The 24,926-nt window shown below is 32.9% G+C and overlaps 1 long non-coding RNA gene across 1 annotated transcript in view; it reads left to right on the top strand.

Annotated features, from left to right (window-relative positions):
- LOC125615514 overlaps positions 1 to 23,872 on the top strand; it is a 257,630-nt gene extending 233,758 nt beyond the window's left edge. The window contains exon 3 of the long non-coding RNA XR_007346123.1: positions 22,604 to 23,872. This is a non-coding gene — a long non-coding RNA (uncharacterized LOC125615514). The remainder of the gene's footprint in view (positions 1 to 22,603) is intronic.
- Positions 23,873 to 24,926: the final 1,054 nt, after the last annotated feature.

Here is a 24,926-nt window from a genome sequence, read left to right as displayed (position 1 = left end):
CATATAGCTCTTTTCTATAAATCTTAATGCTCTAGTCATGGCACATTTAATGGCAACAACATTTGAAATAACAGTAAAAATTTTGTTGCTGCTAGAATACTGGAAGTTTGTGAACGAGAGTAATTTAAAAAACTTGGTGGTAGTCAAAGAATACTAAAACAGAGAATTTTTAGAAATTATTTATGCACATACTTGATTTTATAAATGCATGTATGTTAAAATGTAAAATACATCCTAGAAAATGACTATTTGATGGAACCTATAATTTGAGTACAATATGCATTTTCAGAGGACTGTGATTTTAACTAGGGAATGATGAATGTATAGCTAATTGTGTATGTTTGTTCATAGGAGAAAAAAATAACATGTTTATAAGGTTCAGGTTATCTCCACTCATGAAAAATGAATGGATTTATTTGAAAATATTATATTGTGCATCTTCTTCCTTTCTTGGTTGCTCCCTAATGAGATTGTTTAAGGAAAAAAAACCACATGGAATACAAATGTAAAGTATTAATCAAGACTCTAGATGCAAATAGCATATTGAGAGAATACTGCATAGTTTACAGTATGGTTTAAAACTATTGTGTAATGGCCAAATATAAGATCTAGAGGTCACACAGTTGGGAAGAGTGCCCAAATACATAGGACAGCTCTAGTTGGAGGAAACGCAGGCAATACTACTGTTCCTCTCGTGGGCCCAGATTCCGCAGAAAAGGGGCAATCAAAGCCAACATCAAACTTCTGCCACCTCTGCTTCGGGTGGTTGCCATTGACACTTAGATGGAACAGCCACAAGGCCAGATTTTTTGTAACTTCTGATTTGAACTGGTGTTTGGGATGGCCAGATGGAAGGTAACATATCTGTGCTCTTACTATACTGAATTATCTGGCTTTCTAGTCACTGGGGACATCACAGTTTGTTCAAAGACCTCACTCCACTAGTACTAGTACACCATTTGGTAACCTCCCTGTTCTAAAATGGAACACATTCAAATTACACAAGTTAATGATCCACACAGCTTTCCAATCTGCAAGCTATAAGCTACTTGAGCTGTGGCATCCAAAGTCCTAGGGGAGAGAGAGTGAGGGCTGAGGCAGCTGGTGTTAGAAAAATGAAAATCTATAGGGATGTGTACTTAAGAAAAAAAAGACTTTTAGCTCATGTCTGGTTAGCCACACTCATTTTTTCACTGTTTCTATACAACCTCCTATTAATTATTTTGGCAAGAACAAATAAATTATTAAGAAAAAAAGACTTGGTAATTTTTTTTTCACTATAATAATATTTAAGAAAATAGTTAATACTTATTTATCATGTACTATATGTAATACTAAGAATTTACTATTCCTATATGCTAGGCACTTTTAAAAATATTTTACATACAATAACTTAATCTTCACAAATATATTTACTTCAAAATTCTTATGTCCCATTTTATAGATAAGGTGCTTCATGCTTAACTAAAGTGTCCAAGGCAACATAGTAAATGGCAGAAGTGAGATTTAAAGCTATGCAGTTTATCTACATAATTCGTATTTCTCAATACCATTTTACATCACCTAAGACAGACCCTGGAATAGGAACCCTAATTGCCAAGAGAAAGTCAATGGGGGCTGCTAAATTCAGAAATGTGTACATTAATAAACTATCATTCACTGTTTAATAATTAAGAGTGACTTTAAGTCCATGGTTGCTTCAGACAATCTTGGGTTATTCCTCTTTCCCTATTATAATTAAAAGTGATCCTTTTTTTCTCAAACTTTCCTGGTTTGAGGAGTAAATTACAAAAACATCCTATGAAAATCCACTTATGCTATTAGAGTGTTAGCTTCTATTTCAAAGTCAACAAACAGAACTTAGAATTAGGCTAATAGAGACCCTCTTTACTTGTTATTGACTTTAACATATTGTCAAAATACAACCAATTAAAGATATAAAACCAGGTGCACTGACATATGCCTGTAATCCCAGCATCTCTGGAAGCTGAAGCAGGAAGTTTGCAATTTAGAAGGCAACCTAGTAATTTAGCAAGACCCTGTCTCAAAATAAAAAATAAACAAAAAAGGGCCGTGCATATACATCAGTGGTAGAACACCTGTGAGTTAAATCTGCAGTACAAAAAAAAAAATGTGTGTTTGTGTATATGTATGTACATAAAATATTTTAGTCAGCAGCTTGGGAGGCTGATACAGGAGGATTGTGAGTTCAAAGCCAGCCTCTGCAAAAGTGAGGCACTAAGCAACTTAGTGAGATAATTAATGTCTCTAAGTTAAAAAAAAATACAAAATAGAGCTGGGGATGTGACTCAGTGGTTGAGCATCCCTGAGTTCGATCCCTTGTACAAAAAAAAAAAAAAAATTACATTTGCTATCATTATAATACAAAATTCTAAAGCATATGACACTGTTTATGGTGTAACATAGAAAACTTCAATGACCCATTCTGGTTAAGCAAATAGAACATTTGAATGCATTTTAACTGCCATAAAGCTATTATTTTATAGATCTATTTTATAATAAAATGTTTTATAATTGTCATAATCTATCATAATCTATTATTTTATAATAGATTTATAATCTGTTGTATAAGCAATCTACTATTAAAAATTTGAATAAAAATACTCCCATCCCCCAAAAAACTTAGAATTTATTTAACCATTTAATTCATACTTGATAAAATTACTCTCTAAAGGTTTTCCTATCATTCATATAACACAGTGATTGGAATGAATTATATGTGTTTTTAAAAATTCAACCCATCAATTTCAAGTACTTATATAGATACCAATAATCACTTAATATAATCAATTTTAAACCTATTTATATAAAACCAGTGGACTAGTAATATAAGCAGCAAACACATAATAAGATTTTCACAGAACAATAATAAATTTGATAAGATGAATCTACAGTACAAAGGAAGCATGAATGTTTATCATTTACATTGAGTAATTGATATCGTCCCTAAGGACTGGAGGACAAGATGTTTGTATATGTATATGTTTCACAAATCCCACGTATGGCATTTATACATTCTCCATGTTCATGGTTTTTGTGTTTTATAAGGTTATGAATGATGTTAGTGTAAACCAGAAACAGAAAAACTCAACCTTGCTATTACTAAGGCACAGACTTAAAGTTGCTTTTTTATCAAAATACAAGGGAAACCGGAAGTAATTTCATATCTGGAAGGAGGCAACCAGCTGTTTTAATTTATTTTACAATATACTATTCCCCAATGAGAAAGCAAGTCAATAGAGTCTCAATAGGCACAAAGTTCCCTTCTAATCACCCCCAAACTTTTACAGGTTTATAATAATATTCTAAGTTATTATAATGTATGTTTTCAACTCAAATTCTAAGCACTACTAACGAGAAAATTTAGAGGTCAGTGCCTGAATCTATCTGTAAACAAGCTACTACTTGTGTTGAACACTTAAAATAAATCCTTGACAATATCACTTTCTTAGGTTAAAAAAAACCTGCTCTATTATTGTATCACACACACACAATTCTTTTACACATATCCAACAGTATTTCTTTTGAGATAGTATCAACAGAAAGTTCTCATGTACAGATTTTTCCACTTCGTAACAACTTTTATTTTAAATGTTTTATTTCTTCCTAAAGTGACACCTCATTTCTACCTCACAGCCAGTAGGTGAAGGATTTTCTTTTCATGAAGTCTTCTTTTTAAGATAAAACAAATAGCATCTATATCCATTTTAGGCTAGTGCCCTTCATAAATTAACACCTACATTATTTCTTTCAAAGCCTAGCAGTGATCCAATCTGTCCTATTTATCATCTAGTTATTTAGAGTATGTGTCTTGATTTCTTCCACCTTTATATGTTGCTTGGCAGTAGTACAGTTAATTGAGTGAAGAGATAAGAGAAAAACAGGATTATAAAGACAAGAATGAGCAAGGTTTGGAACTAAGCAACAATTTCAGCAGCTGTGTGTGTATACTGCAAAGGAGGCACGAGAATTAGCTAGCATGCATCAGCAGGAACCAGTACAGCATTCCTGCCAACTAGATTTTGATGGTACTTGATAAAGGGACATGGGGCAGAATTCAAGAGTGGTTAAAGAAATCCAACTTGGATGCACTTTCTCAAACATGCTATTTAACAGGCTGGCTTACTGCAAAAGTGACTCTTAAGAGATAAGACGAAAACAATTGTTCACATAGAGTAAAGTGAAAATGCCTGAGTTATCCTGGCATGGAGTCAAAATGACTCAGAAAAGTGATCTTTCAAGGAAGAAATATATTACCAGAGACCAGTCCACTCGTGAGAGGATTATGTTCTGCAGAATTCCCAAAGCACATATCTGTTCACTAAAATCATCTGGAAAACATCGGTAAAAGTACACTGGATAGAAAGTTTAGTGGTGGTTTTCTTTTGTAGGCCAGAGTTGATGACAAGTGGTCACAGTGCTTTACTTTAAAGTAATAGAAAAGATGGTACTCCATAGCAATAGAGAAGTGAAATTCTCACCTGTCAGAAGACAGGCAATCAATCACAATCACTAGAGTGCCCAGTATGTCAGAAAAAAAGTGACTCTTGATCCATAGAAGTTAAGGAGATGACATAGAAAATGTAATCTCTAAAAGCAAAACAATAGAGGAAAAACACATGGAAGTAGCTTTTCGTATAATTATTATATAATTTTTTGGTATTTGCATATCTTCCTTGACCTCTCAGAAGGATATTTGTTCACTTCAAATGTAAGTCCCTTCAAGATAAATATATATACACATATTCAGAAATAGACACATAACTATCCTCGACCAAATTGAGAAAAGCTTACAGTATAGAACAAATTCACCAGAGTGGCTATCTTCTCTACATGAGTCCTAACTTTCATTATTTGGTGTGTTTCTTCAGTGAGTTTTAAGCACTCAATAATCCATTTTGTCTATATTCATTTACCACACTGGTACTTTAGGAGAATATGTCAAATGCTAGCTTTACTGGAGATACTGCAGTGAACAATAATATCCTGCCTCCTATGTGCTTACATTCCTGGAAAGGAAGAGAGCTTGTGGTGAAATTTTCATGTGAAGTAACAGGTGGTGATTGTTGCTTTAGAGAAAAATTCAAATTAAACCACAGTTTCAAGATGTACAATTTCCACCCTACTCTGCAGAAATTAAAAAAGAATTAAAAAGTGTTATTTAAGTATAGCATATATTACAGAGTATTTTCCATCATTGTTTGGTAGACTAAGCATTTTAGGAAGTCAAATAAAATTTTCTGCATATATATTGCCAAGAGAAACATTTACACCCTGTATATTTTTACACAGATTATAACAACTATAAAAGATTACTTGAGGGCTGGGGTTGTGGCTCAGTGGTAGAGTGCTCGCCTAGCATGTGTGACGCCCTGGGTTCGATCCTCAACATCACATAAAAATAAAGATATTGTGTCCATCTACAACTAAAAAATAAAATATTAAAAAAAGATTACTTGAACTTTCATTCAATTCTTATAATAAATATATTATGAGAATATGCTTTAAAAATAATGGCTTCTCTAAAGACGTAGTTTGGAATCATGCTGGGAAATTGACTATCCACATGCAGAAGAATAACCCTAGACCCCTACGTCTTCTCAATACAAAAATAAATTCAAAATAGATTAAACACATAAACAGAAGACCTAAAACTATGAGATTAGTAAAATAAACATAGAAGAAATGCTTGAAAGCATTTGAATGAATGAAGAGTTTTTGAACAAAATTCTAAAACCAGGAAACAAACACAAACATAGACAAATGGGATTCCACACAATTTACAAACTTAATGTTAAGAAACATTAAGCAGAGTAGATACCTCCTACTGAATGGAGAAATTATTTTCAAACTATACATCTGACAAGGGATTAGTGTCCAGAATATGTAAGGAACTACAAAAACTCAAGAAAAAATAATCAAATGAAAGATGGTCATAGACCGAAATAGACATTTCTCAAAAGAAGAGGTATGAATGGCCAACGGGTGTATGAAAAATGCCCCAAATCACTGTTGACCAGGGAAATCAATTCAAAACCACAATAAAGTATTACCTTACCTCAGTAAGGTTGGATATTACCAGAAAGACTAATAATAACAAATGTGGGTGAGGATGTGGAGAAAAGGGAACACTGGCACACCACCAGTGGGAATGTAAATTAGTACAGGCATTATGAAAAATAGTATGAAGTTTTCTCAGTTAATTAAAACTAGAATCACCATATGAGCTGTCAATTCCATTACTGGGTATATTTCCAAGGAAATGAAATCAATATGTCAAAGAGACATCTGCACTCTCATGTTCGTGGCAACACTATTTACAAAGCCAAGAAATGGCAATAACCTAAGTGTATAACTGATGAGTGAATCAAGGAAATGTGATAGACACACAATGGAATACTATGTAGCTATTAAAAACGAATAAAATCCTGTCATTTGTGACAATATGACTAGAACTAGAGATCTTTAAGTGAAGCCAGCCAAACATAGAAATACAAATATCCCATGATCTCACTCATATAAAAAAAAAAGTTGAACTCATACAAGATGAGAGAGTGAACTGGAGGTCTATGGAGGTTGGAGAGAGAAGGGAAGAGGGAAGATGGGGAAAGTTTAATCAATGAGTACTTACAGTTATATAGGAGCAAGAAGCTCTGATGTACTATTCCACAGTAGGATGAATATAGATAAAAATAATATACTCTATCTTTCAAAAATTAAGAAAGGATTTTAATGGTTTTCCATAAAAAATGATTAATGTTTGAGGATAGCGATATGAATAACATGATTTAAACATTAATTTATATATATAAATATCACACAGGATCCCATTAACATGCAGAAGTTTATGATTTTATGTATCAGTTAAAATAATCTAAAAATAAGATAAAATGTTTTATACATGTAGATAAGTCAATTTAGCATCCAAATCCTATTTTTACATTGATTTCTGTAATGTATATAAACTTTGCCAGGCTACAGTGTCTGCCCTCTCCAGTACAAGCTGATGCTACAGGCTTTTAATTCATATAGTAGCACAATAATGATGGCTACTACTTTAGTATTAAAAATCTAAGAATTTTAATACTAATAAATTCTGTCATTACACTAGTGGCCTAATTTGGGCAAAGCCAATGCCATACCAATGTTTCAGTTCAGAGAAGAGAGAAGTTGTCACCAACAGCAGGCATAATCAATGACCACCAAAGAACATGTCATCTACTCCCACCTTTTTTTTTTTTTTTTTTTTGAAAAACAGTTATTACTTCTGCCCCTTTTCAAATACCTCAGTCTTCACTGGTATTTGCTGCTGCTTGAAGAAAGCATTTGGCATCAATTTGAAAAATGATGGTGGGGTTATTTAGAAGACCTCATGTGCAGTGACATTTTTTGTCATTCTGCCTTTTCCCAGTCGCTGTGTAGAAACACTATTGTGACAGCCAATTTCCTAACCTTATGTGACCTGAGTTTAATTAGCTTGCCTGGGCCTCATGGTATCATTTGTAAAATTAACCAAAAAAGAAAATAAATGACAAAACGATTCTGATAATATAAATTACAGAACACTTAATTTTCACAAAATTTCATTTTGATGAATAAAGTCCAAGCTGTCATTTCTTTTTCATTCAGAAAAATAAAAATTTAATCTTGAAAAGATGGCAATTATGTATTGTAGATTAGACATTTTACAAATAATATGAGAGGACAATAATATAATAGAAAGTGTTATTCTAAAATCACTAGTTAGATTTCTATGTAGCAATGCTGAATAAGTTAAAATTGTTTGAAATTCCTATTCCAAATTGTATCCAATGCACATTGATGCAGCCATCTGCAGTCAAATCTGTGCTATGTGACAGGAAAGTGAAAGAAAAATAAAGTTGGACTGAAAAGCTTCCCTTGAATATGAGATGCTGGCAATGGTGGCCAGACTACTTTTAGTGTAATTTGTTATGGATATGATTCTCAGTCCTTTATTTTTTCAAATATTATTAAAAGGACACTAAAACAGAAGATGCTAAATTTGAGGACCCAGGAAAAGTATATTGCTTACCTTAAACAGGTTTAGATTTTGAGAAATCTGTAGTATACAATGGAAATGGAGGAAGAATGGCTTCCATGTTGTTTTTTCTCAGGGTTAACTGTACTCAGCAGATTTTCAGCTAATGTTATCTCTACTGTCAATGAGTGATGAGTAATGGGGCCATATATTTCAAGTTACCTCTGGATGCTTGACTCCTAAAAAATATGCTAATATCATCAAGGAAAAAAGAATAAATGAGAGAGCTAATATTTTATCAAAAGAATGAGTAGAATGTGGAGAATTAAACCAAAATATGGAACATCATTCCTCCAGTTTGTAAACTTTTCCCCATCTCATTGCTTCCATCTTATATCTATGGAATACACCTGAAAGTTCAGTTATTATCCTACTAAGATTTCAGCTAGCAATGTATAAAATACAACGGAGGGCTGGGATTGTGGCTCAGTGGTAGAGTGCTTGCCTAGCATGGGCGGAACCCGGGTTCGATCCTTAGCACCACATAAAATAAAGGCATTGCGTTGTGTCCATATACACCTAAAAAATAAATATATATATTTTTAAAAAGGCTATGACTTTAAAAAATACACTGGATTTTATTTCCTGAATAAATGTGTAGAAAATATCGCTTAGATATGAGTTCTTTACTCTGGTTTTGATGTTATCAGTATTCTCTAAGAAATTAAAATCTTGGAAAAGTTTCCTCATGATAACAGTGGAATGTGAAAATGATTAGTAGACTTTCCTATTCCTCTGAGTGGAATTCCCACTAAACCATTAAGAAAGTATATTAAAATTCAAAAGAAACCAAATACAAGCAATGAAACAAATTTGCTAATGTATATCTTTTTTTTTAAATTTTTATTGTTGGTTGTTCAAAACATTACATAGTTCTTGATATATCATATTTCACACTTTGATTCAAGTGGGTTATGAACTCCCATTTTTACCCCGTATACCGATTGCAGAATCACATCAGTTACACATCCATTGATTTACATATTGCCATACTAGTGTCTGTTGTATTCTGCTGCCTTTCCTATCCTCTACTATCCCCCCTCCCCTCCCCTCCCCTCTTCTCTCTCTACCCCCTCTACTGTCATTCATTTCTCCCCCTTGTATTATTTTTCCCTTTACCCTCACTTCCTCTTGTATGTAATTTTGTATAACCCTGAGGGTCTCCTTCCATTTCCATGCAATTTCCCTTCTCTCTCCCTTTCCCGCCCACCTCTCATCCCTGTTTAATGTTAATCTTCTTCTCATGCTCTTAGTCCCTACTCTGTTCTTAGTTACTCTCCTTATATCAAAGAAGACATTTGGCATTTGTTTTTTAGGGATTAGCTAGCTTCACTTAGCATAATCTGCTCTAATGCCATCCATTTCCCTGCAAATTCTATGATTTTGTCATTTTTTAATGCAGAGTAATACTCCATTGTGTATAAATGCCATATTTTTTTTTTATCCATTCGTCTATTGAAGGGCATCTAGGTTGGTTCCACAGTCTTGCTATTGTGAATTGTGCTGCTATGAACATCGATGTAGCAGTGTAATTCTTAAGCCTGAGATAATGTTAAGTAGCTTAAAGGCACACAAGAACATTGCGGAAACATTCTGAGTATTCCCGCAATGTCCTGGACCTATTCTTTCTTGCATATAAAAGCACATCACTCTAGTGATGCTTCTCTCTGCTTCTGGCACATTTTATTTTTCCTTTCTACTTGTTTATTACCATCAACAAATACTTCATTTTCAAAAACTGTGATTGACTGAACCTTGTCCTCAAGATTTTGCCTATTTCTCTGTTTCCCTTTATGACAAAACTCAGTGAGGAGTGTTATCAATAGTTTCTATGCTGCCACTGCTACCTCCCTTTAACCTTCCTACTCAGACTTTCACCCCCAACATGTCACTAAAATGTGTCAAAGAAACCAATCACTTGGATGTTATTAAATCCAGTGTCAATTCTCAGTCATTGTTTTAATTAATGTGGAGTTTTAGGAACAATTGAAAGCCATTACTGGGAGTCAAATGACAGTTTTCTGCTGCCAGTATGCTAATTGTTTCCTGTTCTTTGTATTTTATGAAAGGTAATAAATATGTTGTGGTGTTATTTAAACCTGTTATGATTTATTAGTTTGATTATCCTTCAGAATCTAGGACTACTGCTACTATTTAATCATATATAGGTCTAAGAGTTTGGCATATAAATGAGATTAACTTTAAAATATCCAACTCAACATAGCAATAGCACATTTGGAGAGGAAAAGAAAAGGAAGACAGACCAGAGAGGAGACTCTGGTGCCAGGGCACAATGATGTAGCAAAACCTCTGTTGCAGAATACTGGGATCAAATGTCAGCAATTTTCTGCATTTGTTTGTTTTCTGATTTGTTCTTTTATTTAAGGATGGAATTTTTTTTCTGCCCTAGAATTGAAACATTAAACTTATAAGGAAAGGCAGATGAAGAGGAACATTATAAACAGATGTGAGGGGTATTATATGGTTGCTTCTCAACTGATGTTAAGTAAAATTGCTGAAAACAATTTGTGAAAGAAAATAGTCATACTAGGTTAAATAGAGACAATGAAAAAGAAGGGTCTTATACCAAAGATTTGTTGAAAATTTAGGAAATGCAGTATTCATAGTTGATCCTCCTTATGTATGACCATTAATCACTAGGCATCTCCTAGGTACACAATATGGCAACATAGTAACTTATGGATAGGATATAGTTCGACCTATGACATTTTTCTTAAAAACACTAGAAAGTACTTAATAAATATTGGCTATCTTACATTCTTCGGTGAATGGTAAGAAAACTAAAAATTTCATAATGGAAAATTCAAGTTGAGTTCCAGCAATGTTCAGATTCCAATTATTTTTTCAGAATTTAAATATAATGTAATGAATTAACCCAACTGGAATAGGTGAAGGTATAAGCAGAAACTGAGTAATTTTATGCTGAAAAAGATTACTATTTGATTTATTACCTTCTTAAACGATAGAATACCCCCTGAAACCCTTCAAAAGTTGCACATACAAGCAAACAGATTGTGTTTATGATGAGAAGCAATGCTCCCACTGAAATGACATATGCCTATGATGAATAATAAAAACCAACAGTCCAACCAATCAACAAACAAAACATCCTTGTATGGGCAGTGCCTTTAGCTTAGAACCTAATATTTCAACCTTATGATCAAAATTTAAAGGGTCCTATAGGAAATGACCCACCTGTTAACACATGTGCCATGTATATGATTTAATAAGAATGTGTTTCAATCATTTCAATGAAGGAAGATGGGCAACAGAAAAATAGAAATGATAATATTAAAAAAAGGAAGAGGAGGAATGGATTAGTTTAATGGAACCATTAAGGTGATCAATAAAGAACAGGATGGAAATCGAAATGAAAAGAATCAGAGTGCTGCTGACAAATACCTGTTGATTAAAAGTCATCAGTTAAAGGATGATAACATGCCCTGGCTGAAATGGATATCCTACTTCAAAGGCTTAAAAATACTCCTCCATCTATTCTAGGTAGGAAAAATGTCAATTCAATGATGCTGAAGATGACTGGCGGAAGAGGAAACTGATGTGGTAAATTAATGATGGCTTTTCCATAGTTGGAAATAGATGAATCAATATTGGTTCATAAACTGAATGAAGTTCACAGTCTATATTATGGTTCAGTCTTATGACTGCTATAGTTCCACAGGTTTTGACAAACATAAAACAACATATATCCATCATTACAGTGTCATACAGGTAGTCAGTCTCACTCCCCTTAAAATTCCTTGTACTCCATCAATTTATTTCTAACCCTCTGCCCAACCACCCCCCACACACACCCAATTCTTAACAACTACTGCTCCTTTTTACCTTCATACAGTTTTGTTTTTTCCTTAATGTCTAATGGTTGGAATGAAACATTACTAGGCTGTCTTTCCATGGCTTAACAGTTCATTTATTTTAATAATTGAATAATATTCCACTGTAAGGATGTACCAGAGTTTATCAGTTTATCTATAAAAGGACAATTTTTGATGATTATGAGTAAAGCTGCATAACATTCATGTGCAAGTTTTTCTATAATAAGGTTTCCACTCATTTGGGTATACCTAGCAGTGTGATTGGTAGATGGTATGATAAGTATCAATGTTTAGCTTTCAAATAAGCTACCACAGCAGTGGAAATGCCTGTACCATTCTGCATTCCTGCTAGCAATTAATGAAAGTTCCTGTTGCAGATCCCCATCAGCATTTGCTGTTGTTAGTGTACTGGAATTTAGTCATTCTAGGTGTGCAGTGGTATTCCATCAGAATGATTTTAATTCCTTGATAATGTATGATATTGGGCATTTTCTTACATGTTTTCGTTTGTTAGGTATATTATATCTTTTCTTCCAATATACAACGTTTATGTATTTTCTTATTGTGCTGTATTACAAAAGATTTCCGAATAGAGAGGTAAACGGGAGCATTTTCAACTGGATCTTGAGCACAGGGGAAATTATTTCTTTCAACCATTAAGTACAACATTAACAATATGATCATTTTATAGATTTCTTTCATGAAACTGAGAAAGTGCCTCCTATTTATATTTTGCTGATTTTTTGTTGCTTATTAACTTATTTTTATCATGAATAGATTCAATTTTTGTCAAATGCCTTCTCTGCACCTATTACTATGAAAATATAATTTTTCTTGTTTACACTATATATGTGATGGATTAATTTGGTTTTGAATATTGAACAGGTTAGCATACCTAGAATAAACCATGATAGTGAATTCTTATATGTTACCCTAGCAATATTTTGAGTATAAACTAAATTTTCCCTTTCTAAAAGCCAGGCTCAGTCACCTTTAATAGAGTTTCTAATTCTAAAACTCTCAATCAACCAGTGTTAATATATCTGCCTTATATGCCTTCCTCGTAGTGACCAATAATCTCTTTGATAGCTAAATACAACCTATTTGACTCATCCCTCTAATTTTGCACCACCCTCAGTGACTACACAGATATGAAACAGGGACTGTCCCCTCAGTCACAAGGTAACCCTACAGAACTCATGACTGCTGACGTTGAACTCATCTGTAGAAGCCTTTGTAAAACCATTGGTGATAACTTGGACTACAATAAAACCTATGGCCTGTGAGTCCTTCACTGTTTCTTGTTGTTGGTTGAGCACGCCTCTTCCAGATGGTTCTCCTTGCTGTTGGACCAACAAGACATGTGCCCTATTCTCTCTAGGATCTGATATAAAAATTCTTTTGTTATTCCATGTATTTTGTTGCATTGCCTTCCTTGTCTCATCTGATGGACACACTAAACTTCTCTCCTGATCTGGCCTAGAACTTATAGCCATTCTTGAGACTTTAGAAAGAAATCATACTTACAAAACAATTCCGCTCTTATTCACGACATATGATTTTTCCTATGCATGGTTGGATTTTATTGGTTGGATAATATTTTATAGAGTTTTTCCATTCATTTTAATGAGAGATAGTGTCTATTTTTTTATCTACTTTTGTAATGAAATGTTTTATGGTAAAGTTGCTCTCATAGAATGAGATATAAAGTTTCCGATTCTGTTTTTTGGAAAAAAATTAAAGGGAACTAGCATCTTTTTTACCCAACATTTTACAAAATTTAACAGGAAACTATCTGGGGAATGTACTTTGTTTTAGAATATTATTAACTTTATTCAATTATTTATAGAAAAAGCTCTATTTAGATCATATCTAGTTGTCTGAGTTTCATCACTCTCTATAATAGAATTTTCTTTTCACTCTAAGTCATCAAATGTATGGCTTAGAGCTGTTTGTAGTATTCCTTTATCAATATTCATGATCCATAGGATAAGTAGTAATGGCTCCTCTTAACTTTTGATTTTAATTGAGCCAGCTTATATTTTTTCCTTCTTTTCCAGGTTAGATACTTATAAATTGTAATCTAACAGGAAGCTGAATAACTGATGCCACATATCTTGCTTTAGTAAAATAAAACTGTCACCTGGATCAGAGTGGAATATAAAAAATATACCCTATGAACTCTCTTTGAGAGAAGAGATTTTGAGATAAAATGTTATTACTGCTTTTTTTATTATAAATCATTGTAAGAAATTGTTGAACTAAAAAAATCGACTTGACATGTTTGCAATCAGGGATGTGCTGGAAGAAACAAAACACAAATATTCTAGAATTTTCAGAAGAAAGACTTGCAGTTGTTTATTTTATGAATCCATGTAAGTTTCAGAACTGTTATGAATAATATTTATTGAAGACACATCTGGTGCAAAGAAAAAAGTACAGGAGAAATATTTTTTTTAAAAAATGTATTGATAAGGATAGATATTCAAGTTGTCAGGCTAGAGGAAGGCTGCATTCCTTGCCACTCCATGGTTCAGGATTCAAGCAGCAAGAGTACTGCTTCTCTGTAAGAGCAGACACCACTCAAAAAAGCCCTGGAGGCCTGATTAGACCTAAACACCTCCAGGTGGAACTCCACTTACAACTCTGCAGTGGCTCCACCCAGATCCTTATCAATCTGGTCTGTGCAGACACAACTCCAACTGATAGAACTTTCCATCCCATCATACTTCATATAAGGGAGAAGAGAAGCTGAGAAATATTTGAACCAGCTTTAGTTTTAGGCCTCTCCAACCACAGCTTGGTGAGCAACACACACAAAAAGAAGGGGTTTAACAACCATTAGCCCTTGCTCTTGTGCTTAGTACATAGCTCATGAAAAAATGGAAAAAACAATAGTCAAGCATAGACAATGACCATCTATCCTCTGACTATTTTGATAACCTCAGTTGAAATAATTCCTTATTTTTTCATTAAGAATCTCTTTTTTTCTTTGTGTGTGTGTGTATGTGTGTTTTTGGATTGGCTCATGGATACATACACATATTTCTTCCTCATTTATAGGTTTTTTGGGAGTGGGGGTATCAATAATTCTATCTAGGAGTGCTTATCCACTGAGCCACATCCCAAGTGCATTTCTTTTTAATTAATTTTGAAACAGGGTATTATTTTGCTCAGGGTCTTGCTAAGTTGCTTAGGTTGGCTTTGGATTTGCAAACCTCCTGCCTCAGCCTCTCGAGCTGCTGGAATTACAGGCTCGTTTATAGTATTTTAAAATGTAGTTATTTTCTTTGCCTTGTCTTTTGAGAGTTAGCATTTTTGATTAGTATATTTTGGGTTTTAATTTTTTTTTCTGTTTCTTTTGTGTCTTTCTCTCTTTTCTTCTTCCAAATTCTATTATTTTCTTTCATTCTCTGTTTTGTTGCTTGTATTAATATTCCTTCCTTATAACCATCAGATGCTACATTTCTTCTGCATTTTCTGTTAACATTTTGAAATTGTAAACTCTTTTCTACATTCCTATCATGTTTTCTTTTCTCTTAATTAACTGTATCCTCACCATCTTTTCTGCACTAATTGCTTAATATAACTCCTGTCTCTGCCCTTAATGTTGCAATTATTACTGCTGTGCATGACATAGTTGACACCTGTTGTTTGCTTTAATGCCAGCTATAGGTAATGATTACTTACTGTTTATTTGTGGATAATTGTTGACCCAACATTTCTGTTGTTTTGTTTTGTGGCAATTAACATTATAGGTGGTAGGAACCAAGCAGTTAGTTTAATGCTGAATAGTGTTTGCATTAGTTGTTGATATTTTTGGTTTCCCCCTATTGGGAGGAATCCTACAGGGAAAGCTGCAGGGACACTATAAGCTCACAGCTTAGGGAATCTGCTGTTAAACTTAGCTCAAACAAAAGACAGTGAACATTTCTCCACAAATTAATGACACTTGATTTTAGCTATACTTTAATACAAAAAATTGAAGAAACAAAAACACAAACTAATGCCCAGGTCCCAAAGAGAAACAGCTAGGAGTGGGCCACCATGCCAAACCTATGGACAATAGCAAAAATAGAAAAATAATACAAAGGCTGTGAATAACACAGCTAGGAGAGGGTCTCAATGCAGACCATTCTAGGAAACATTGGCAAGAGAAGATTGTGCCTTGAAAAGAGAAATACCTTCAACATATCATAAAACCCAACACACACAAATACAAGAAATAAGAAAAAGCAAGCTAAAATACTACCTACTAAAGGTCATAATTCACCAGCAAATCACCCCAAAATATTGAAGTGAATGAAATATCAGATAAGGGATTCAAAGAATCATTATAAAAATTACCAATCAATTCCAAGAGATAACAGAAAAGTAACTGAATGAATTAGGAAACTCAGTATGGAATATGAATGAGAATTTCAATAAGGAGACGGACATTTTGTAGAAGAATCAAACAGAAATCTTAGAAATGAAAGACACAAGAAATCAAACAAAATGTTCAATTGAAAGTTTCTCTGATAGAGTAGACCATGCTAACGTAGGAAAGGTAGCAGAATACAACAGTCACTAGTATGGCAATATGTAAAAACATGGATGTGTAACCGATGTGATACTGCAATCTGTATACAGGGTAAAAATGGGAGTTCATAACCCACTTGAATCTAATGTATGAAATATGATATGTTAAGAGCTTTGTAATGTTTTGAACAACCAATTAAAAAACAAAAAACCTTTAAAGGTAAAAAAAAAAAAAAAGATTATTTCAGAGCTGGAAGACAGTGATTGGCCTGGAATATTCAGATATTATTAAAGAAAAAAAAAGTAACCACGATCAGAATATACAAGAACTCTGGGATGAGATGAAGAGACCAAATTAAAGAATCACTGGAATTCAGGAGGGCTGTGAGATGCAGGCTAATGGAATGGACACACTCTTCAGGAAAATAATAACAGAAAAATTTCCAACCCCTCAGAATAAGACAGGACCAAAAAAGAACCTCTTCATTACACATTATAATTAAAATGTTTAACATATAGAACAAGGATAGTTTTAAAAGCCTCGAGAGAAAATCTCAGGTCACATTTAAAGGCAAGTATATTAAGAATAACTTCTGATTTCTCAGCACAAATTCTACAAGCCAGGAAGCCTTGGAACAATATATGCAGCTCCTGAAAGAAAATAACTGTCAACCAAGACTGCTATATCCATCAAAGCTACCATTCTAAATTGAAGATGGAATAAAAACTTTCCAAAATAAACAGAAACTAAAAGAATTCATGACTACTAAACCAGCACTACAGAAATTAAAGAAATATTGCACAGAGAGGAAATTAAAAAAAACAAACCTCAGAGCTCACACAAAAAAATCTAATTTTAAGAATAGCTAAGCAAATGAGGAACATAACAAAATAAAACTTGGTAAATAAATCAAAGTGGAATGAATTAATAAACATCTCTCTATAATAACATTGAATGTAAATGGAAGAGCTACTCTCAGAACTGAAAAAGCAGATTTTACACCAAAATTAATCAGAAGAGATAAATAAGTTCACTTCATATTGGTAAATGAAACACTCCAACAAGAAGAAATAATAATAAATATTTTTGTCCCAAATGTGGTGCAACCAATTATGTAAGAGACACTACTCAAACTGAAGCTCCAGATAAACCTCAGTACAATAATGGGTGATTTCAATATTCCTATCTCACCATTACATAGTTCATACAGACACAAACTTAGTAAACTCTGCACCTAAAAATTATCAGAAATCAAAGGGACTTTTTTTTTATAGTTTGGATGTGAGGTATCCTTTCCAAAAGCTCACCTGTGAGACAATGCATGAAGGTTCAGAGAAGAAATGATTGGGTTGTAAAAGTCTTAACCCAATGAATGATTTAATCCCTTGGTAGGGATTAACTGAGCGGTAGCTGAAGTAGTAGGATGTGGCTGGAGGAAGTGGAAATTTGGGGCATGGCTTTGGGTATATATTTGTATCTGACAAGAAGAGTCTGTGCTTTCTGATCACCATGATATGAGCTGCTTCCCTCTTCCACTCTCCCACCATGGAAGCCCAAAAATTGGAGATGCCCTTCTGTGGACTAAGACCTCTGAGACCATGAGCCCTCAAACTTTCTTTCTCAATTAAAATTAGAGATGAAAAAGGAGAAATAACCACATACACTGCAGAAATCCAGTGAATTATTAGAGATGATTTCGAAAACTAATACTCCAATTAATGGGAAATCTTAGAGGAAATAGACATATTGCTAGACAAATATAATCTTCCAGAACTGAATCAAACAGACATAGAAATCCTAAACAGACCAATAACTTGTAATGACATAAAAGAAGTACTAAAAAGTCTACCAACAAAGAAAACCAAAGGAACAGATGGATTCTCATCTCATCATTAGATGCAATAACACTTAATAACTTATTAGCAAATTATTTTCAATACATTAAAGAGACTCGATTATGTATATTGTGTTAACACTTATCATTAAATAGTATGTTTTAATACATGTGTCATCCAGTCTTTATCATAAGGCTGTGAACTGAGCCACATATTTAGTATCTGTCCTCTAGCTTTTTACAAGCAGATAACAGAAATTTGTAAAGGTTAGGTAATATGCTAGTATTTGGGAAATATGAGAAAAGTATCTCAGTTATTTGATTCCACTACTGTTATTTTTAATTATACTAATAGAAGATTTGATAAGCATTTACTATGAGTGGTCCCTGGTTCATGTTTATATTACTCATTTAAGCGTCAGTGTGAAAAATTCTTAAAAAATAATCTCTAAAATATGTACGTATCCTTGGTTTGAGAAGGCATAACAACATTCAGGAACTGCACTATCTATGGTCATAAAAAGCACATGTATCAGATTTATTCTAATAAAATATTGGCTGCATCTGGCTTCCTGATTTGTACCATCAGTGACATTTAAGATTTCAAGAAAGTACTAGCATTTCCATCTGCTCTGCACCATACATTCTAACACCTGATTTTATTTTCATTTGTGTTCATCTCCAAATTTTACATATCATCTGGTGTCTTTATATAGATTAAAGTTTCTATCCTCAAGGAGATTTCAATTTTTCTATTATTACTACATCCAACAGGACTTTACGAACGAGTGACAGGTATTTAAATTTTTTTTATTAGCTAATGAATAAAATCACTTTTCACTTTTCTTTTTGAAATCAACCTTTATTTACCTTTGTTGAATGGTAATAACCTATAGCAAAATTGATCTTGAATTGAGTTTAGTGCTACAAATGTGATCATTTTTACTAATTAAGAAATGTAAATGAATAGTTCTTGTATTCTATATTGACTTCTTCAAGGATTAAATAATTTTACATACATACATATACATGTATATGTATATGAAATCTGTTAAGTACCAAATGTCTACTGAATAGATAAAATTAAACCAAGTTCTTGACCTCAAAATTCTTAAATTATAAAATGACATTTGAAAAAGTTTGATGAGCAGTTACCATTATTAATAAAACTTTAAAAGGAAATGATAAAATTCATTAATTCTATAAAAAGAAAATAATTTTTATACTGCTTTATATTCATGAAATTTAATTTCATGGTTAACCAAAAAGTTCAAAACTGTCAATGAAGAAATGTCTTCAGCCTAATTAATGTCAACTTTTGGAAATGTGCACTCTATGCTGTGAAAATTGATATTTCCAATTTAGGATAACAAAATCTTAAGAATGTAGAATTTAAGAGGCAAATGCTCTTACCAATGTTTTTCTCATGAAATGTTGATCATCTTTAAACATGTAAGTCTCCAGTGCTGCCCCACCACTAAATTTATTTATAAATTACTGTAACATTGCTGCACTCCAAAGGAGTCAATCACTATTTTCTGTATTTTAAATGTGATGAATCACCTGAAATGGGTTGGGTCTTTGTACAGTTTATATAATGCTGATTATGCTTTTGATGGTAGGACTAGTAATATATAGAAATATTCATATCAGTAATTTTTATTTCAAAATTCTTCTCTAAAATGCAGTGGGATTGCATGTAATTTGAACAGGTTTTTGCCTTAAAGATTCATATTATTATTTTAAGTATTAAAATTATACTCAACTCTGCTGAACATATAGCTTTTCCTGGTCACGAGAAAGTTGTCCAATTTTTTTCTAAACTATTGATTCCAAATCCGCCTTTTATGTGGACTTTTCTGTTTTATCCATGTTTAATATTTGATTCTAAGAAAACTTTTCCTGCTGTATCTAGAATTTAGGAATGACTAATTTTCTCTCTTAATTCAATTTCATCAAATTTAAAATATACATATTCAGTTAAAAACTACGCTGATCTCTGTTGATGAGTACAGCAATAGTGTCCTATAAGAATTTCTCTTGGGATTAGAGAAAGGAATAAAGAGAGGCTACATGGAAATAAATAATTTATTATAATAAAAGGTAGAAATGGTATTAATAGGAAAGCATTTGTTTTATGTGTATAAAATATGATCTACTAACACTGTTACAAAGTCTGTATGTGCTGCTCATAATCATCTGATTGTCCCATAATAAAGTTAAAATTTATATAACAATCCAGCTTGCTTTCACTGAAAATTGGAATTGCTTATTTCTCCAAATATAAAAAATTATATCATTAGGTTTCTTAAACCATTTCCTAAGAAAAGTATCTTATAAATTACTTGAAAAATGGGTTAAGAACTATTTCTATGGCCATCTTTCTTAGAAGCCAAGATTCTGAAATCACTTATGTTCAACTATTTTGAAATTTTGAGGAATAAATAGTTACAGATGAATTAGAAATCACCACATATGCACCATAGTTTCCTGTTACTAAAGGAAGAACACTGAAATCTGAAATCAGCCAGCACATTTAATTTTGGAAAATATAAAATAATATTGCCAAGGATTTAATTTCATATGTGTGAGAAGGAAAAAAAATGAGAATAACAGTCTTAGATTACTTTTTTTTACCATTATACACAATTTTTGCTCAATCTTAATATCTTAATTTTAAAAAGTTAACCCAGTTCTTATTTGTAGTTTTATAGTCATTAAAATTGTATTAAGTTGTAATATACATATAATGATTCTCACAGATCATGGTGTACAGCTCATCACTCTGACAATAAATTTACTCAATGCAACCCACTAAATATCAAAAATCCCCACTGACATTACCCAAGGAACTGCCTCATGGACTTTCTCTCTTAATACTTTCCTTCTTGGAGAGCCAAGTAGCCTGCTGTCAATCACTATGGATTACTTGATTTACTAATTTACCACTATTTCTACAGGGAACAATAAGTATATATTTTCCTAAGATTATTTTTTACTTTTACTTTTTACTTCACAAATGATAACTTTGATATATTTGTATTTCTCCATGTATTTACAAACCATCAGTTTGATTCTTTTAAGGCTAAATATTTTTAATCTTTATTTTTTAATAAAAAATGTATATATTAATGGAATATCAAGTGATGTTTTGATACATGTTATATAATCTTAAAATCAGGTTAAACATTTATCTCCTCAAATATTTATCATTTCTTTATGGTAAAAACATTCAAATCCTTTTTTCTTAAGTTTAAAATACACAGTCCATTATTATGTAAAGTTAGGGAATAACGTCAAAACTTCTTGTTCTTATGTAACTGTAACTAAGTACATGCTGATCTTTCCCCTTCTTCCTTCCCTACTATCTGTAGCTTTTGGTAATCACCATTCTACCCTCAAACATCTATGAGATCCACTTTTTAGATTCCACATGTGAGAGAGATCATGTGGTATTTGTCTTTCTGTGATTTCACTTAACATAATGATTCATAATTCCCTCCATGTTGTTGCAAATGACAGTATGTCATTGATTTTGTGGCTGAATAGTGTTCCATTGTGTACAAGTACCACATTTTCTTTATTCATTTCTCAGTTGATGGAAACTTAGGTTGTTTCATTTCTTGACTGTTTTTAGTAGTGTTGCCATGAACATGGAAATGCAGATGTCTCTTTGACATACTGATTTCATTTCCTTTGGAAATATACTCAATAATGGGATGAATGGATCACATGAAGACCCTATTTTTAATTTGTTGAGGAAACTTCATGCTATTATTTCCACAATGCCTGTACTAATTTACACTCCCACCAACAATGTGCAAGTGTTCCCTTTTATCCATATCCTCACCAGCACCTGCCAACATTTCTGATAATAGCCATTCTTACTGGGGTATGATAACACCTCATTATGGTTTTGAATTGCTTTCCCTGATGAACAGTGATTTGGGGCATTTTTCATACACCTATTGGCCATTTTTATGTCTACTTTTGAGAACTGTGTTTTTAGGTCTGGTGCCCATTTTGATGATGATGATGACGACGACGACGACGGTGACAAAGATTTTGCTATTAAGTTTTTGTAGTTCTTTACCAATTCTAAGTATTAACTCCTTATTACATGAATAGTTTGAAAAATTCTCTCTTTAGGATGTATCTGCTATCTGTTTAATGTTTCCTTCGCTGTGAAGATGCTTTTCAATTGTATGTAATACTAATGTCTATTTTTTAAGTGTTTTTGAAATCTTGTCCAAAAAATCTCTTGCCACTCCAAGATGTTCTGACACATTTCTCTTGTTCATTCTTCTTGTCAGGGTTTTCAGTCCTCCTTTCCTCCCGACCTGCAGGAGAGAGAGGGAGAACACACCCTGGCCAGGACGAGCCAAGAAAGGAGAAGGCCGACTGACTGCTGGCACTCAGCCCTCCCTCGCTGGAGGACAATCAGACACATCAGGGAGACAAGTCAAGGCTGGAGCTCATTTATTGAGGAAGCACACACAGCTAATATAAGGCACAGGAGCCAATCAAGATAAAGGTCAGAAGGGGAGGAGAGTTCTGAGCCTATCCTAGAGGTGGTCCGATTTTTCATCACAACCCAGGGTAATACCTTCTGGCTGATTGCCAGGCACCATCTTAGCCATGTGCGGCCCCAAGACCAGGAAGTGAGCATCAGTCTGCAAGTTAGGCTTCCTTTTCTCCATCATAGGTTTCTATTTCTCTGATGTAATGTGCCCTACACTTCTAATATTTTTATAGCTTTAGATGTTGCATGCAACATGCACCATTTCTACATTACAGCATTCTGAAGTTGTTTCTTTACATCCTCTTATGAGTGAGTTTACAACTTCTGATGTCTTCCTCTTCTCATTAATATTTCTTTTTTTTCCTTATGAAAGAAAATCTTTTACACTCACAGCTTTTGTTTGAGAATGTTTTTATCTCTTATTCATTCCCAAAAGATAGTTTTATTGGATACAATATTCTTAGTTAACTGATTTTTTTTCTTAAGTTCTTTGAAAAATCTCATTCCACTCTCTCCTGACCTGTAGGTTTTTGCTGAGAAGTCTGTCAGGCAAAATGGGACCCCCTTATGTATCATTTGATTCTTTTCTCTTGCTACCTTGAGAATCTTCTTTTTATCATTTACCTTTGAAGGATTGATTATAATATCTTGAGGGGGAACTGGGTGCATTAAATCTGATTGGTGACTCTTAACTTTTCTGTACCTGAATATTTATATCCTTATCTCAGTTTGGGAAGATTTTATTAAGATCTATATGAAAGCACGTTTTAACCTGTTTGACATTCCTCTCAAGTCCCAATAATATGAACATTGCCTTTTTGGTGGTTTTGTTTTTAATGTGGCATTCAGTAGTGACTTTTCTCCAGCCTGGCACCAATTCAAAACGGCACTGATATTGTATGCCTTCAACTAACCTTTACTATCAACTGCAACATTTGTGAAATTATGAGAATAAGAATAAAGCTTTATTTGAAACTACTGTGGAAAATCAATGCATTAGTACTTTGATACAATAATCACTATGGGAGTGCAACTCATTGCATCCTGAGAATTATAGTTCCCTTGGGCAAAATGTTAGAAATGGTAGAAGAAAAATGAAGAGCCTAAGTAGTATGTGCCTAGAGTATTATAGATTTATTCAGTCCAAAGGACTAGAAAAAAGGAGTTCCTGACTAAGTCCAATAGAAACTGTTCAAAATATCTGAATTTAGCTGTCTCACATAAATATATGCACTGCTATTTTAGAGGTGAAAATTGGAACAAATCAACATACTAGAGGTCATTGAATGGACAACTTTTATATCTTGGCAAATATGTATCAATCTAGCTATCCTCATTATATTCTATGCACATAAGAAAAGAACTGTAAATGAAATACAAAATTATCATTTTGGGGATAGATAAGAACAGCCTTTCATATATTGCAAGAAAAATTTGCTAAAATAATCATTAAATAAATTTGGTGGATTAATTTATATGTGTCTATTACAAACTTATTGGATTAAATAAATTAAACCACTTGGACAAACAGATTAATCCATTAAATCCAAGCAGAAATTTATAAGGAGAGGACAAATAGGGGAAAAAACATAATATAAAAAGGAAGTTGATAAAGATGAATTAAAATATTTGAAAATAAAAAATTATCAAAATCTTTATTGTGGGCTGGGGTTATAGCTCAGTGGTAGAGAGCTCACTTACCACATGAGAGGCATTAGATTTGATCCTCAGCATCACGTAAAAATAAATTAATAAAATAAGTTATTGTGTCCAACTACAACTAAAAATATTTTTTACATCTTTATTGCTGAGAATTTTAGCAATTAAAAGCAGAATTTTAGCTATTAAAAGTCAAATAATATACACACTGACCACTAGAAGAATGAAAAAATAAAATGGTTGAGGTGAAGATAAAATGAGATTTTTTTAAGGATAATAATTTTATTAAAGCTTGAAGATAAAATAATTAGAATGCATAAATATTATAAATCATAATTTAAGGAGTGACTTTAGTTGAATGAATTCAATGTAAGGTTTTAAAATTATTTTTATGTTTTGGTAATAAAGTCATACTTTATTTTTTAAATATATATATATTTGGTACCAGGGATTCA

The sequence above is a fragment of the Marmota marmota genome, unplaced genomic scaffold, assembly GCF_001458135.2.
Source record: "Marmota marmota marmota unplaced genomic scaffold, marMar, whole genome shotgun sequence".
Classification (NCBI taxonomy): domain Eukaryota; kingdom Metazoa; phylum Chordata; class Mammalia; order Rodentia; family Sciuridae; genus Marmota; species Marmota marmota.
Note: the sequence above shows the minus strand (reverse complement) of the source record. Positions and strands in the feature narration are given on the sequence as shown.